The 16652-nt window shown below is 43.1% G+C and overlaps 1 protein-coding gene across 2 annotated transcripts in view; it reads left to right on the top strand.

Annotated features, from left to right (window-relative positions):
• LOC142796348 (uncharacterized) overlaps positions 1-12060 on the top strand; it is a 116503-nt gene extending 104443 nt beyond the window's left edge. For both annotated transcript variants that reach the window (XM_075886723.1, XM_075886722.1), the window contains one exon: positions 8736-12060. The gene's annotated coding sequence lies outside the window, so the exon portion shown is untranslated. The remainder of the gene's footprint in view (positions 1-8735) is intronic.
• Positions 12061-16652: the final 4592 nt, after the last annotated feature.

Consider the following 16652-nt stretch of genomic DNA (forward strand, 5'->3'; position numbering starts at 1 on the left):
TGTTGGTTTCGATGTCATGTCTGTGCACGGATTGACTTTCAGCAGGGCATTTCCTGACTAGTGTTCAGCTATTTTGACCGAGTGGCCGACTGCATGCAGTTGTCTACGAAGTGTGTTACTCGCACACTTGTATTACGTCTCATATATGTAGCTTCCTTGTTGCTGTTCTGGCTAAGGAGTTACGTTAGCGTAATGCTTTTCATGGGACGTCTCATTTTTGGCGAAATTCATTCGGGCTGTGCTCCAGATGATTAGTAGAAACTAACCTCATCGCATTAACGCAGTGCCTACAATCCTGACCGAGTTGCTATATCTCCATTACTTTAACACAATTTCAAGGTGCACATGACAGAAAGGTGTGAAATCTGGTATTGGCTCTTGTTGAAGTATTGTTGCACAAGAACAGACTACACACAGAGAACGTACAACATGACTGCTCCTGTTGAACGTTCTTACTGCTCTGTTTTCTTTTATGCATTGGAATTTAAACAGCCAGACTACTTTCACTGTGATGTTCTTATGTTTGGCTTTGTATAGTTTTATTAATAATATTATCGGTGCATTTACATGCCAAAACCACAACATGAATATAAGCACACTGTAGCAGAGAGCTTTAGGTATTTCAACTATCTGGTGTTCGACACCAGATAGTTGAAATACCTAAATACCGACATTGCACCATACAATTGTCGGAAAGCTCAACTCGAATGCTCCGCAGCGTGTCTTGGACTGGTTTGACTGAGGCCAGCCGTGAAACACTGGGCACTGTTGCTAAGATAAGGTAAGCTTGGATTGCATGTCGGCATGTATGCGTAACACCTCGGCAACAAAACTCAAAGCTGCGTGGCGCTGGTGTCAACCAAACTGCTTCAGGACATGTTGTGGAGCATTCGAGCTAAGCGTACTGACGACTGTACATGAACCTCTGGCATTTTGCCTCTGTCGAAATGAGCTGTAGCTTTGGCTGCTGATGTTGAGACGGTGAATGAAAACAAGCCAAAATGAGGAGCATTCTTTACATGATCACGCTACCATAATTGTCAGGAACAGTAATTCTTACTGAGATGAGAAATGTTTTGACATGTTAATTATAAAAGCCCCATAAATTGTCTCAGATTCTGGTGGCTGCAGAAACTATACACAATATTTATATTGCTTCTAATGCAGTGACATACAAGAATCGGCAAAGCTTGTACTAAGCCGCTCAAGGCTTGAAACAGCAAAACTGGACGATTGTGAAGACTTATCTGGTTGCTTCTAGGCTTTAGCCAGGTGATGCTAGGTTGTTTTTACGTTGATTCTTAGATCAGAGAAGCCCATAGACAGGCACGACACAATTATTCAAATTTCAGAGACAGAAACTCACCCTGAAACTGAGCGTCCACACCTCTTATAGATCGACAGGCATGTCCTTAGCACAGGCCTGTTGCTTTGGGGTCTTCTCGCCGGTACTGTTGCCTTTCTCATTTCCTAGTATTTTCTCATAGGGGCTCAGGGGTCTTCGGTTTGCTGTTGCTTTGAAGTTAATTGTTGGGCTAACTGTTGCCGTCATCATTATTAGTGTACCGGAGTTGAGTAGTGAGATTTTCTCAATTTCTGTCACACATACCCATTTATGATGATAATAGTTTTCTGGTAGGCTGCACAGAGGCACATACCTGTTACAATATTAGTTTTCTGCCACCGACTCGCGATTTCCTAAACAGCTTCGCTGATAGTAGTCTAAAGGATTGCAAAAGCCTGATGAGGTCATGCTACGATGTAGTCTTTCAATTATGTTAAGTGTCTTGTTTTTTTAAGAATTACCAGAATCTAAACGTCTTCTAAGTAAAATAGTTAACAATACTTAGAAAGCTTCTGGCTATTTTCATTATAACTTGCATTTTGCCCCTCCATGAGTCAAATTTTTGAGCTTACAAGACATGACTTGGCCCAAAATTAAAGTAATCATCTGCAGTTTGAATGCAGCCCAAATGAAGTCTATGGAACTTCACCTAAACCGTGAAGTTATATTAATCTGTTCCAATTACTCTACTGTTACTCGTACTGTACCAGCTAGTGTTGCTTAGATGACGACTAACCCAGGCGTACATAATGTATACCTGCAATGCACAATCACTAGAATGTACTTGTAGTATCGAATGCATACATTTAAATATAACTTCCAAACTGCCCATCATACTTTAGCCCACACACATTACCAGAAGGCTGTCGACCTACCTCTTGTTTGCACCATGACCCACTTCGCTCCTTTGCTAGATCACTCAGGACTGGAACAGTCTTTCCAAGAGCATCACCATGATTCAAACTTGGATAGCTTTAGCGAAGCCTTAGCATCTTTGTTATATTTACAATAATTGTTTGGCTCACTCCCTCATGTAAAGCTTTGGGACCTCAACAAAGAAATTGCATTACTGTTTTGACAACCTTTTGTGAGTCACCAGTGTTCTAGAGAATCAGCAGGGGCATGCAAATTTAAAGCATCATTTGCCCAAGCCACACCAGCACTCCCCCACCGCAATGCGACCCCCCCACCAAGACTCAACTCATTCATGCTGACATCCATGGTAGTTTGGCCATTAAAGTACATACCACAGTGATGTATGAGAAACTTCAAAGCTACTACAAATACATGACCAAAAGACAGCTGTGCATGACATTTCAAGCAGTAAAACCATTTCATAAGCATGCATAGAATAGTTGCAATATCAATTGAAGAATAGCCACGGATTGATTACACTATATGTTATTGTAACCATCATTATCTGGTGTAACTTAGAAAAAACAAATTTAATTTCTTAAATGAAATAATGTTTTCTCTGTATATTTTCTCTGTACATCATGAAGTATTTCTCTGGAGCTAAATTTCTTGTTAATGGGCATTTTCGGCAAATAATGATGGTAAAATATTACATGAACATTGCTGGAATGTTTACCTCTTATGTTGATTTTTTGTTGTTTGAACATTTCTTTAATGTTTGAAATATAACATTCAATGCAATGTTCAATGTTTTGTTTGAATGCTGCACTAATGTTTCACATTCAACGTTACTTCAACAGTGTATTTCTAATATATATTTAATGTTTTACATACAACAAAGAACGTTATACATTTCATGTGAAACGTTCAGACAATGTTGTTTGAAAACATAAAACGTTTTATAAAAATTTTCGCAATGAATATACAACATTAATTAAATGTATTGTGCTACCTGGGAAGGACTTGAAGAATTACTGCCCGATCAGCTTGCTCTCCATAGTATACTAGCTATTTACAAGGGTAATTGCTAGCAGAGTAAAGAATACATTAGAATTCAATCAACCAAAAGAACAAGCAGGATTTCGAACAGGCTGCTCAACAATCAACCACATTCATACTATCAACCAGGTAATAGAGAAATGATCAGAATATAGCCAAACACTATACATAGCCTTCATTGATTACGAGAAGGTGTTTTATTCAGTAGAAATATCAATAGTCATGCAGACACTGCGGAATTAGGGCGTCGATAAAGTATATATAAACATCCTGAAAGAAATCTAGTATCATAGTGCTTCATAAAGAAAGTATCAGAATACCATTCAAGAAGGGTGTAAGGCAGGGACACACACTTTCTCCAATTCTATTTACCACATGCTTACAGGAGGTTTTCAGATGCCTAGAATGGGAACAGTTAGGCATAATAGTTAATGGAGAGTACCTTAGTAACCTGCGCTTCTCCGATGATATTGTAATCATGAGTTGCAATTCGTCCTCCGAGTTACTCAGCAATGCAGGGTTAGACAAGGAGAGCAGAAAAGTAGGTCTTATAATTAATCTGCAGAGAAGGATATTAATGTTCAGCAAACTCTTAAGAGAGAAGCGCTTCAATATAGGTAATAGTGCACTTCAAGTTGTAAAAGACTATGTCTACTGAGCACAGGTAATAAATGCGGAGCCGAACCACAAGACTGAAGCAACTGGAAGAATAAGAATGGGATGGAGCATATTTGGCAAGCACTCTCGAATCGTGACAGGTATATTGCCGATATTCCTCAAGAGGAAGGTGTATAACAGCTGCATCTTGTTGGTACTTAGCTACAGAGCAGAAACCTGGAGACTTACAAAGAGTGTTCAGCTTAAATTGAGGACGACGTAGCGAACAACGGAAAGAAAAAGGGTAGGTGTAACTTTAAGAGACAAGAAGAGAGCAGAGTGAATAAGGGAACAAATGGGGTTAAGAATATCATAGTTGAAATCAAGAAGAAGAAATGGACATGGGCCGGGCATGTAGCGTGTAGACAGGATAATCGCTGGTCATTAAAGGTAACTAACTGGATTCCCAGAGAAGGCAAGTGGGTTAGGGGGAGACAGAAGGTAAGGTGGGCAGATGAAATTAAGAAGTTTTCGGGTATAAATGGGCAGCAGCAAGCACAGGACCGACTTAACTGGCGGAACATGGGAGGGATCTTTCTCCAGCAGTGGACGTAGTAAGGCTGATGATGATGATGTGTCAACAATGATTTTGTTGCTATTGTTAAAGTGACTGGTCAACACTGGGAAGGTTTTCAGGTGGTTGAATCAGCTCAATGCTAATGCATTCCTTTGTTTCATAAAACAACACTTTTTTTGCACTTCTTGATTTCTATTTTTGATAATCTGACAGCTCACTTGAAATGCCAATGCGTGTCTTTATTTCATGAAGCAGCAGTGTTGACCACTCATCTTAGTATCGAAAGAATCATAATTTGGTTGTGGCAGTAGCTAATGTAATCCACATTAACAAACCATCTAATACAAAAACAAAGTGTAATTTACATAAACTCTCTTGCATGCGTTATTCCAGTGTATTTTCCCGGCTTATTGGTTTTAGTTTGTTTCATCGGCTTCATGCTACGACAAGTATGGTTGTGATCACATGTCCCAGGCATATCTTTGTGTGTTGTAGTTGCAAATAACAGTTGTAAATCGGTGCTTGTCTTATTTCTCTTTTTTATGTGCACCTTTCATGCCATAAGCTAGTGCTTGTCTTTTTGTTTCTTTTTTTTCTGTGCGCTTTTTTGTTTGTGCCATGATACAATATGGAATACCAACTAGCCCGCTTCCACACCTTGCTTAAAGAATACTCCAAACTTTATCACTCTAGGTAGCACATCGGGCATACAAGCTGAAAAAATTGCATGGTCAGTGCTCGCATGAATCGGATGTGCTAAATATTTCCCATGTAAGATGACGATCGCATCAGCTTCGCAGATTTTGTTTTTGCGATTTTTCACACGCATTCCGCTGAGGTTGTGGCTGCAGCCACAATGTCCTTATATCTTGCCTTCTGCAGAATGTTGCACGAAAGCTTTGCTTACTATGCTGGTCACCAGATATCTGTTCAAAGCATTCACTCAGTCAACATTAGGCAATCTGTTCAATTATTTTTTTACTGTTATTAAGAGCATTGGTGGTATGCACAGTAGTGTTTATGGATTCGTTCATCCAGACATTAGCATTGCTGCATCTGCAAAAAGTTTAATCAGTATATTATTGTCATAAACTTTTTTTGGGTATGTCAGCTCAATTGTTCGTCCTGTTAGCATGGTCTTTGTGGCTTTATGGTTCTTGCGTGTGATACCTTGCATGTTTAAATGCCTGTTGTGCTGATTTTGATATATAGTAAAGCAATAAGAAAGACATAGATTATGTCATCTGGTTCAACGTCTTTTGCATGTTGCCTGCAGGACATATCAACGAATGTTTACTGAATTGTTTGCACCGTCTAAGCTTCTAGGGGCACCATCTTGAACTAATTCTGGGATTATGCTATATGCTAGTGAATTGGGTCATGGGTCTGCAGTAGTTTGGTGACCATCTCAGCTTAGCAAAGGCAACAGCACTTTAGTGTGCAAATACTGCCATCTTCAATTGTGATATTCAGATACTCATTATCTTCATGCCATCCTCTACTGTCTTTCATTTTTTTACAATTTCTAGGGCTTGTCTCGTAATAATATTGTGATTCTAAGGTTTAGAACCCCAACACTTCTATATGCTATTCTCCAAAGCTGAACTTGTCTCTGCCAGTACTGTAACCCAGCTAGATGTCGACCTTAAACATCCTTTCGATGGCACAGGTGCTCACTGTCAATTCAAAAGAAGGGCCAGGGTGTTGTGGAGACCAGCACTTTCAGCCAAATATTTGGTTGTTTTGCAGCCAGCCAACTCCTTGATTCTATGTCAGGCAAAAAAAAATCTCTCGAAGTGCTTACATTCTGTTCGTCAAAGCTTCTTGCCTTTGTTGCAGGAATGACATTGAATTTCTTGAAATATTAAATGCAGCTGGTAAGTACTTGATATATCGTGTGAGGAAGAGTTTTTAATTATTAGTGTACTGCTGCCGCATGGCTCTTATTTACGAGGGTACTTACAAAAATACTGCACTCGTATTTTTTTCACATGGCACACTAATTATCTGACATGTGCTGCTATAAACAATCACAGGATCCTCATTATGAACCAGTCTCAGTTTCAGTAAGAAAGAGCTCCAAAAACAAAAACTGGCCCCGTATCTGCACCTAATCTGCAAATGTCATCGAAAAACACTATCTCTCGTATGGAGAGAGTGAACAAAACATTTATTTGATGTTCTGCGCTAAAAAATTGGTGAATGGTATTCCGGAGGCGCTGCGTTAGAGTGCCTCGAGCGTGCAGCGGAGGCGAACGTGTGCATCAAACCGCGTCACACGTGAGACATGAGCGCCATCTGGCAGTTTTGTTTGAAAAACAAAGCGTGTGGCCGTGTGTGCCCGTCTCAGAGGTGATAAGCTGTAGAACGCAAGGCGACGGGTAGGTGCCACCGCCATCTCGTCTTAGCAAAGCGTTAGAAACAGTCCCCGTACCGTGCATGCGTTGCATGGTAAGCGTAGCGTGATAAGCGCTACGGTCCTTAAATTTACTCATGTATGCGTTTTCTAGTAAGAGAGGCATATGAAGAATATATTAGTGTTGTTATGGTGCCCCAGACATGTGCAATAAGGGCTTTTTAATTGACAACTGCACAAGCATGAATGCTCAACGTTGAGCAACATTGGTGGTCGCTGCGGATGGGGTCGGCCGTTTCAAGTACCCTATGCCGGTAAGAGTGGACAAACAGACAAATGTACAGACGGACAGACAAACAGACAGATCTAAATTTTTGTGTCGAAGGTACCCAAGACTATCGTCTTTAATAAGCCAACAGGTGCAACTATCACACCTAGCATGTACTGATGCCCTTCCACATCAGCACACAGAACTGTGACTCGCTTTAACGCAGTCCTCATGAACTCCTTTCAAACGGGGAAACAAGAAAGCAGATTCGCTAAACACGAAGTGTGTATCGAGTCCATAGACTTGGGAGCGGCCAGCAATAAGTATAGTCAGTCTGCTGGCACTAATAGGGCAAAGGAGAAATGATGACTATGATGATAAAACTTGTCGCACAGACATCAAGCAAGCAGAGCGTCACTTTCAAGAGTGTCATTTCTGCGAGGAGTGGCATATAGCACTGAATTGCGCATGCAAACTTCAAAATTTATATAGGCCAGCTTCCAACCAATATTTGCAAGCGATAGCACCCCCCCCCTTGTGGTTTTTTATGGCTAAGGTGCTTGGCTGCTGACCGGCAGGTCGCGGGATCGAATCCCGGCTGTGGTGGCTATATTTTCGATGGAGGCGAAACTGCTGGTGGCCCGTCTGCTCAGATTTGGGTGTACTCTAAATAACCACAGGTGGTCAAAATTTCCGAAGCCTTTCACTACGGCTTCTCTCATAATCATATAGTGGTTTTGGGACGTTAAACCAACATGTCATCATCAATATTTATACACGGTATGCACATATTCAAGGGAATCTATGCCATAAGCTAACTCAGCTGTGAACTTTTGTGTCGATACCTTCCTAAACCTACGACCATGTTCTGGTTCACAACATGCCATCAGTTTTTTTTATTCTTTTCTAGGTAGTTAACAATTAAGCGTAATTTAACTTCAGTGTCTCATGGCAGAACAGTCAGTGCATGTGTAATGCAAACACCGTGCAGCAATATGACAAAATAACAGTTGGCATGTTTTGAATTTTTTTGAAAAATTGGTATCTTCTAGAAACATGGGTTGGTGTAATAATCGTTTTACCCAAATACAGCAAGCATTTTTATCTTTTACATGATCAGTGCTGATATTTCTTTCTCCCTGCTCTCGTGCAAAATAGCAAACCGGGTCGAACCTGTTTGATGCTCCCTGCTTTCCTCTTCTTTTTCCCCCCTCTCTCACTGTCTCTCTGCGCTGTGCAGGAGCAGTGTAATATACAAATAAGGCTACAAAATGTGGTGAGACTACGTGATTGCTACAATTCTTGCTTTTATTATTAGACGACTTGGAAAACCGCAGCAGGAGGTCAAACCTAATCGTTTATGGCATACCGGAACCCGAAGGAGAACCAAGTGAAACCCTAGAACAGGCAGTAAATGACGGCATAATTACAAAAATTCTTCAACTTGAACCTGTGGCCATTGAGCACATTCATCGCTTAGGAAGAGTTGGACCAAACAAGACAAGGCCAGTCATACTTAAATTACTTGATGCCAGAGAAAAAACTGCGGTACTAAAAAACGGCTTTAAACTGAAGGGCACAGATTTCTCTATAGGAGAGGATTTTATTCTTGAAAAGCATTGTATTTTAAATGTCTTTATTATTGCCTTTGTTGCCTAATGCATGTTGCATATTTCAGATAACCACCATGAAGAAGCATGAGAGGCATGCAGTTCTGATGCTCGATGAAATTCAGTTGAGCTCAGGGCTTGTGTTTGACCAAACGACTGGCACTGTTATTGGAAGGCCAACTTTACCTTTGGCTGATGGTTCTCTGCCACATGCTGCAGTGGCAACGCATGGACTTCTTTTCGTGCTGGGTGGGGTTACACAAAGATGGAAGCAGACAGTTGCTTATCTTACTGCAAACTCGTTCAGCAGTGCTGCAGTTCAAGAACAGTTGATTGAAATTATTCAGGAATGTGAAACAATCGGGGTTCGTATAGATGCAGTCGTTAGCGATATAGGTGGTGGGAATATGGCACTCTGGAAAGAATTTGGCATAGTTGTGGGAAAGAATTCTGTGTCAAGAGTTTCTTGTTGTCATCCTGTTGACCAAAATCGCAAGCGTTATTTTATGGCAGACACCGCACATTTGCTAAAGAACTTGAGGAACCACCTCACACGTGGTCAATTGATTTTCCTTCCCGAAAATGTGGTCGAAAAGCACAAGCTGCCTTCGAATGAGGATAACCTTGTGCCGATTCAGAAGCTGGTAGAAATAGACTCTGAACTGCAATTAAACATAGCACCGCACTTGAAACCATCCTTCTTGGATCCAGGACACTATGAGAAAATGAAAGTGGGGCCTGCATTTTCGTTGCTAAATCACGATACTGCAGCTGCACTACGTTTCCTGGTCCAAAGGGGAGATTTGCCCCAATAAGCGTTGACAACAGCATGGTTGATAGAAACCATTTATAGGTGGTTTAAAGTACTGACATCACGTACAACGAAGCTTGGCATCAGCAAGGTAAATGATCAGAAATATGAGGACTCACTGATTTTTTTTAAAGGATATAGTAACTCTTTTTATAGATCTGAAGATAGGCTCTCCATCGAAACACCTGTGGAAGCCCGTGCAGACGGGCATAATTTTGGTGTGTAAAGTTGCGTTGGAACTGCAGCATTATTATCTTAATGAGAAGGGCTTCTTTTTTGTTTTGCTCAGCCGATTTGCCCAAGATGCTCTTGAGAATTTGTTCTCCACTCTGAGGGCGAAGAATGCAGTATCAAAAGCTCTTCAATTTCGTAGTGCTATTCGAGCTGCTACTTTGGCACAGTTCTTTCGGCCCAGTAGAAGTGGAAGCTATGCTATCGACGATGCTCCTTCCCTAGTTGGCATCGAAAATTGCCACGCAAGAGCTCCTAACAGCAATGATACAGAAGCTGTTGAACATCCCAGTGATCTTCTCGACATAAGCATGATGGAGCATGAGTCTTTTATTTACTTTGCTGGGTTTGTGGTAAAGAGTGTTGCAAAGCACACAGGGATTTGTGAGCAGTGCAAAACTGCCACAGTGTCGAACGAAGCTTGTGTGCTCACAAAGTTAAAATCCTACACTGATGACAGCAAGCTCGTATCACCAGGGCCAGCAGTACTTCATTTGCTCGAAACAGCTGAGAATATGTTTAGAGTGAATAGCAACAAGCTTCTGTGCAATGAAGTTACGATTGGTCAACTTGTGGCCATCACTAATGGCAGCGTGCAAGCTGTCAATTGTTTTCCACCTTGCCACAACATTCAGGAGAGGTTGCTGAGAGCATTTTTTAAAACCAGAATTAGCATTCTTCTGCGGAAAGAGAACATGTGTTTGGCAGCTGATGAAGCTAAAGAGGCAAAAACTGCTGGTTGTAGCATTGGAAAGCAGGCTGCTACAACCAATGTAAAATAGTGTGTATGCCTCATTTCTTTCGTGTTTCCTTCTGTTTTTCTATGATGCATATGTAGTATGGCCTCTTAACCTAGTCTGTAGGTACAGTACTCACGGATTGAAATGAAGGGATTATGGTCTCAGTAATGCACATACTTTTGTTGACACTGCGTTAAGTTCGGGTCATATTGGCGTAATTTCGACAAGAACGTGTATATCAGAGCCAAAATTATTCTTAGAGACTATATTTATCACGACATGACGTGGTTATTTCGAGCAGGTGTGCATAACAGCTATCCCCAAAAAATTGATGTTGCGTTTGAATCCCCGAGTACCGTACATGAGGAACTGCAGTGTTTTGTCCTATTGTGATTTCATTTCAACAGTAATTACTTATCTTTGATCCGTACAGTTCAGAACAGATGTTTTCAGTTGCCTTCATAATGTCATTGAAATTTCTAACACGTTTGCCCCGTTTGTTTCAGTGTGTACATTTTAGTCCTTTTTAAGCAGTTCCCTTTAAGTAGCTTGGGTGGTGTCTCGATCTCATTTACGTATTTACGTTGTAATTCTGTGTGACTAGAGTTCTCTATGAGAAGCTTTGTTAACTTAGCTAAGCCTACTTTTAATATTCTGTGTCAAGTGTCCCTGTTTTTCATTATGTTTCTCGTCACTCGGGAAATTTCGCTTACTTTCTGCCTTGGCGGTTTACCGCCCTAAATTTCTGCTTCAGATGTCAGTGTAGTAATGGTTTTGTTCATTGCCTCTGTGTCTGCTTTCTCGTTTTTCCTCTCTTTGCTTTGCATTTCTTACCAAACGCAATTCTAAGCTCGTGTATTTTTATTTTGACTTCTGCTAGGTTGGCCTGTGGTTGATTTTCCTCTTGTTGTCTTGAGGCTGAAGCTATTGTTGCCCTATGATTTTACAGCTTTGCACTTGTTGTTGAGGGCAATTATAAGCTCGTGTGTTTTTATTCCAACTACATCTGGGTTGGCCTCTATTTTAGTGGCTAATTTCACTCTTCTTCTCTTCAGATAGAGCTGTTGTTACCCTCACTAGTCTATTATTAGGTCCGTGGTTTTGCTGTGCCTATTACATCTGTTTTATTATGTCTTTTATGTGTATGTGCTGTTTTGTGCCTACATATCTGCATAATATGTTTTGCTTATCCCCAGTAGGGGCTTTCCACGTCTACTTCCTATTCCTGTGCTTTCAAAAGTTCAATATGTGTACTTCATTTCATTCGCTAAATTCCACATGTGGAGTGTTAATCTTGATAAAGGTGTTTGGCACAAATTGCGTCCACTTGTCGCTAGTTGTGAGTGCACCACGAATGCCATCGCTTTTCTTTACTCTTGTCATTGTGATGTGCACGTATAGCAACAAGTCACCGTTAACACATACTTCATGTCATTTATTGTGTACACTGCATAATTGTCTTGTATGATTGAGGCAGTCCTGCATTTTCATGAAATGTTGAATAAATGTCATGTTTTGTGCCCTTCATTCAGTTTTTGCATAGAATCAACTGTACTTGAACTTTGGTGTTTATCAATAAAGTTACAATATGGAATGGCCTTTCCTAATGAATACCAGGCCCTTTTGTTCGCTCGACATATTGCATGCCATTATGATGGCATATGCATAAACATGTCATGCCTTGAACATCCCAAGTATACGTGTGTACTCAATGCTGCCTTCCCAGACGCAGTCATTCTTATGTATTCATGCCAGGGAAGACCGAGGTGTGATGGATGTTGAGTGGCCTAGAGCCGGTATGTAAGTGTAAAACATTATTCTAAGAGAGATGTATTCTGCTTAAACAATGGGGACAATCATATGTGCAAAGAAGGAACTTCATGTAACACTGGACACAAATGGTATGGACCTCACTAGAACACAGAGGAGAAACATTATGCACATTATCGCACTACCCCAACCTCTGTCCTTGTGAAATGCGAGCTGTTCGTACCTTATAATAATAACCAAGTAGCTTGAGATGCGTTATTCTTTATGGAGCAAGATATGCTTACTCATTTTTATTGATTGTATTTTAACACACCTATTAAAAGAATAAAGGCATGGACGAGAACATAGGTAGAAAATTTCATTGGACACATGCTGGACTAACAACTGCAAGTCTCCAATTGTTATATGTTTTACAGCAATCGCAAATGTTAGTATGGTCGGGCTGCATGCACCCCTTGTATGCAGATTTTTAGGTCCTGTCGAGGAGGTTAAACTGTCAAACACATTGGCAGATAGAAGAGAAATGCAGGGAAAAAGGACAAAGTTCAGTCTTCATATATGTTTTATTTGTTGGGTTGCCAATCAGTGTCAATATACGCGCATGATGTGCAGTAGTTGTTTAAATCAGTGTACATCGAATAATGCGAGCAGCATATAACCTCACAGACCGAAGAAAGAATCAGCATGACCATGTGACCTGATTTTGTCAGCACTTGCCAGTAGTATCACATGGCCTAACTCGCCCACGCAGTCGCTTCATGCAATTGACAGTGAACTCGAACTGGTCGGCCCCGCGCCGACAACGTATATCTGAGTCTTTCCTTCGGCTGCGCACGGAGCTGTATTAAATATTGCTGCGGCGGCCTTTTAAAGCTTTCGGTACCGACGGCCCAAGAAGAGCGTGCCAAAGTCATAGTTGCTTTCGTAGTTTTTTCTACAGTAGAAAGGTTGGCTTCTTCGCACAAAACGCTTGCTTTGAAAACGTAGAACGATCCATTGCCTGTTTTGCGAGGGGTAGCTAGCTTTCTATTCCTTCGAATCGACCAACGAACGAACGAGTAATGTCACCACACTAACGATACAAAGAACTGTTCAGCGACGAATGAAATGGAAAGGAAGTGTACCGAATACGAAATACTGGCAACGCCGCACACACGCTGCGGCAGCGATGAAGAATCTCGGAACGATGGCCGCCGTAGACTTTGCTTCTGTGAAGCGAGCGCGCGCTCCCCGAACAGACGCCACCAGCGTACCCTTTCAGCATACCCGAGGCACGGCCGCTCGATGAAAAACGCACGGCGCAGCAGTGCCCGAGCTGCCCAAGCGTCTGGCACATCCAGTGCGCCCGCGTGCTTTCGCATTCTTAGTTTGCTGGTGGACACTCTAGAGGCGCTGCTGTGGCTGCTGGGAGAGGAGGTAGAGGCGAAGGGGTGCGGTTGGCACTACTTTAGTTTATTTTTCAAGAACTTTATTCTGGACCCCTCAAACTCACCCCACTTGCAGCAGCGACCGCTTTTTCAAGCAACCGAAGAGGCATTTAACGCAGCCAGTGATGACGTCATGAATCACGCTACGCGGAGTAACCGACTCCTAATAGCAATATTTGCTTAAAGAAAGGGCATGTCTATTTTTAAATTTCTTTTTCGGCCCAGCGCATGAGGTTAGGCCGTCCAAAAATTAAGAAAACCGGGGTCGGCAAGTTGGAATCTATCAACCTGAAGTATTTTCTTGTTTCTTCAACAACTAAGCCTTGTATGTGGCGCTAGGTGGAAATTTCAGTTGAGGCATGTTCTTGAATAGGCAGACGTTTTTAGTCGCTTTTTTATTTTGCCAATGTCATCTACATGTCTCCAAACAATGTCCTTTTATGTAAAATTACTATTCCAGATAATTTTTTTTGGATATAGGACACTGTAAGGCAGCGGTATTCCCAAGGGCTGGTCCTCACTCATACAAGAGTAGGCACTGCATTCCCACATTAAGGGTTAAACCTCATAAGCACGAAAATGCACGTGACAGCGACGAGCGACGCGACGTAGATTGTCTTCGCGCGATCAGTCGCTAGCGCAGGCCACGGTGTGGCGCAGGCAAGCCTCAATCACGCGACGTGTTGGGCGAGCGAACTCCACTGTTGCTGGCATGAGGCCGTCTACTCGCACCAAGCAAACCACGTAGTGAGCGGTATGCAATTTAAAAATAAAATATATTGTTGTGTAATGTAACGGGAAGTGTTTATGAATGCCTTGCAGCACTTTTTTATATGCACAGGCGTAAACATTGCGTTATTTCTTGTTGCGCATACGTGACTCGGGCAGGGTCACGTGTACCTATGTAGTCTTTGTCTTTTCCAGTTTTTCGCTATAGGCTGCTTGAGCCCAGCACTTCCGGGCGATGAGCGACGGTTTCCAAATCTAGAGAACCGAGCGATCGCGCGAAAACGAGCACGCGACACGTTGCGCGAATGCCTTGTTTCGTCACTCATAGCATCGCTCGTCGTTGTCGCGTGCATTTTCGTGCTTATGAGGTTTGCTCTTTTTAGGCGCCTCTTTTTAGGCGCCATAAGAAATTTAAGTTAGGGGGTGGCAGTTGTGCCCCATCAAGGAAGGTTTAGAAACATCCCAGCATATCCACGGAGTGAATGATGAATAGTGGGGCGAAGCATCCGTCCGTCCATTCGTTCTTGCTTCCATCCATCCATACGTGCGTCTGTGTGGCCGCCCGTGCGTCTGTTCGTGCGTCCGCACGTTCATCTGTGCGTCAGTCCCCGATTTCATCCATGCATCTCTCCTGCGTCCGTCCATGCGTCCATCCGTCCGTGCAGACATCCGTGCGTACATCCATGCATCTGTCTGTGTGTTCTTTTGTCCACCTATTCAACACTCCAAGTACCACCACCTCGCATCTTTTCATCATATATTCCTCATTGTCACGTGTATATGCTGAGGCCTGGTTCGCTCGTCGGGCGTTGCGAAATGAACGATACAGGCTGATGGTACTAAACGAAAACTCCCAGTTCATTACTATAAAAATCACGAAACGAAACAACAACAAAAACACGCAAACGTTGAAAAACAAAGAAAAGGAGATGTCTTAATGACGCGCGTTTCACCGTCCGATTCCATTTTCGTTCTCTAGTTCTCGCGCTTACTGTTGTGGCGTGACCTCCGGTCCGCTGGGAGTCTCTCTGAGGCGTGATGACACGCCATATCGATGCTCAACGGTGGCGACGATGCTGAAGAACCACTACAGCAGTAGCTCCAGTGGTTTCTCGCCGAGGCAGGTTCAGCGGTTGCTCTGTGCGCTGCTCGCCGAGTCAGGTGCTCTGGTGAGAACCATTACCGTCCAGGGACAGCGGTACTTCCTTACGCTGCTCGCCGAGTCAGGTGCTCGGGCGGGATACGCTGCAGACCAGGGTCGGCGTTGGTTCTGGGGCTGCTCGCCGAGGTCGGTGCTCGGGCGGGAAACTGCAGCCCAGGATCAGCGGTTGCTCTGTGAGCTGCTCGCCGAGTCAGGTGCTCGGGTGAGAACCATTACCGTCCAGGGACAGCGGTACTTCCTTACGCTGCTCGCCGAGTCAGGTGCTCGGGCGGGATACACTGCAGACCAGGGTCGGTGGTGGTTCTGGGGCTGCTCGCCGAGGTCGGTGCTCGGGCGGGAAACTGCAGCCCAGGATCAGCGGTTGCTCTGTGGGCTGCTCGCCGAGTCAGGTGCTCGGGTGAGAACCATTACCGTTCAGAGACAACAGCACTTCCTTGCGCTGCTCGCCGAGTCAGGTGCTCGGGCTGGAGCCTGGGGCGAGACCCAGTCTGCCCACTGCCCTTGGCCTCTCGAACGCCACGTCCCGGCTCTCACGTTCCTCACTCGCCCCACGCCCTCTTCTTTTTTTTCTCCTCTTCTCCCTCATTACAGTGTTTAAATTACCTATTCAAGACAACTTCTTCCTCTTCTTCTTATTTTGTCCATCTTGTCATTCTTGACAATGCCCTTAAATTTTTGAGTTTTCGCTCCACGAAAACTGTCGTCTCCACTAGCATCATACACTTCACTGTACCGCACAACACTTCCCTGCACGACACAACACTTCACTTCATGGCATCTCGGCACTTATCTTCACCGCACAACACTTCACCTCACGGCGCATCACGTCCCTGCACGGCACACCTAAATTCACTGTTGCACCACTAAACTTGCCTACACTAACGCGCACATCCATCTTCGTGAGTCACAGTCGCACATCACTGCGACTCTTTGAAAAGGTTGCTCAATAATAAGCATAGTCCTCAAAGGTACCTTCGAGACCAAACCTTTTGGTGTTGTTCTCTGACATGTGTCACAATATCGCACAAACCTTTTAATGTCACTTTGCATGCATGGCCAAAAAAACTCTTCAGTGACTCTGCTAGTTGTCTTTCTTACTTCCTGATGGCCAGCTT

This window comes from Rhipicephalus microplus, chromosome 2 (genome assembly GCF_043290135.1).
Source record: "Rhipicephalus microplus isolate Deutch F79 chromosome 2, USDA_Rmic, whole genome shotgun sequence".
Lineage (NCBI taxonomy): Eukaryota > Metazoa > Arthropoda > Arachnida > Ixodida > Ixodidae > Rhipicephalus > Rhipicephalus microplus.